General features: G+C 47.3%; 1 pseudogene; it reads right to left on the reverse strand.

Moving 5' to 3' along the window:
* Positions 1–1,302, reverse strand: LOC108543105 (dihydrofolate reductase-like; annotated as a pseudogene).
* Between the last annotated feature and the right edge of the window lie 337 nt (positions 1,303–1,639).

The following is a 1,639-nucleotide window of genomic DNA, read 5'->3' on the forward strand; positions in this document are numbered from 1 at the left end:
TTAATCATTCTTCTCATATACTTCAAATTTGAGCTTAATGTCTTTCTCCTCCTGGACATCAGAGAAAACACCTGGGTATTCTGGCAGAAGTTTATATTTCTCCAAATCAATTTCTGGGGAAAAAAAGTGTCATTTTCAAAGTCCCACATGATCCTTGTCACAAATAGTTTAAGATGGTTTGGGTGATTCATGGCTTCCTTATGAACAAAACTGCCACCAACTATCCAAATCATCTATATTTTATTTGCTAATTCTGGTTGTTCAGTAAGTTTTAAGATATCATCCAGACTTCTGGCAAGAGAATGATCTCCTTGTGGAGGTCCCTTGAGTTCTCTGCTGATAACTAAATTAATTCTATCCTTTAAAGGTCGATTTTTCTCAGGAATGGAGAACCAGATCTTCCTACACATAACACCAGATTCTGTTTACCTTCTAGTGAAGAGTTTGTGTCATTCTCCGGAAATACCTAAATTCATTCCTAAGTGGCGGCCAGGGCAGGTGCCCGTTCTTGCCACTGCACATGTTCTGGGGCACAGCGACGATGCAGTTTAGCAAATAACCATGACAGCAGCGGTGAGCACCTCTGAACCCGCTCGCTACACAAGAACGCTCGGCCGAGATTGGCCTGAAGGTTTTTACTTTGAACCTGGAGGATGAGCAATGACCTCTCTCTCCACCTCAAAGCTCGTCCTGAGCATTATTCACCTCCTGGTAGCTGGAGCAGCGCAGCAGCGCCACCTGGTGGTCCATGCACTTCCTTTTGCAGATCACTCACAGCCCTGAGGTCCTCTCCTTTCCATGCACCTGGCATTTCTTCACTGGACACCAACCTGCGTCAAGTTTCCTGTAAAGCAAAAGAAGCACACAGGGCTTGCTCATGGAGTCCCTGCACAAAGTGGCCGTGCGGGCTGCGATGGACACTGCATGGGCACAGCAATTGAGTCGCCACTCACCAAGGCTGACCTGGCAGCTGCCACTGCTGAGGGCCCAGCCCACCAAAAGCAGGTGTTTTATTTTGGACGGAGAAATAAAACAGGAAATGGTAATTAAGAATAAAATAACATTATGATAGATAAATATGCCACTAAAGATATAGTAGAGGTTTAAATAATTTTGAGACTATGAACAAGATTATGGCAATGGGAAGAACTTATTACAAGTAGAGAAAGCTGGAGTATTGCTCCTCCACTCCTTGGTTGTCAGCTCCCTGTCCTTTGTGTGGGTGGAACGTACTCCAGTTGCTCTACAGCAAAAGATGGTGGGGGGAGGAATGGTGTCATCTCCACCTTTAGCGAGATCCATGTCACCGTGTTCAGGGGAAGGGCCATGAACTCCCTATGCAGAGAGGAGGCTGTGGCTGTGAAGGTGCCCGTGGGAGAGGTGAGGAGCCGCTCCCTCTACACTGAGGGCCAAGAGCCTGCAGACAGCGGGGAAGGCTTCTCCTCAGCTGTGTCCTATCAGGTTTTTCCAAGAGTCAAGGAGTAGACCTGCATATTGCCTCTGCTGATGTGAGCTGCATGCACACCTAGAAGTGAGGTCATCCCTGCTGGGAGTCCTGGGTCTGCTGGTTGTTCTGGGTGCTCAGAGGGAAGATGGGGAGGGGGCTATGTGCAAAACAGTAACCATGCTCTATAAATTA

This window comes from Rhinopithecus bieti, unplaced genomic scaffold, assembly GCF_001698545.2.
Source record: "Rhinopithecus bieti isolate Rb0 unplaced genomic scaffold, ASM169854v2 scaffold_24193, whole genome shotgun sequence".
In the NCBI taxonomy this organism is placed as follows: Eukaryota; Metazoa; Chordata; class Mammalia; order Primates; family Cercopithecidae; genus Rhinopithecus; species Rhinopithecus bieti.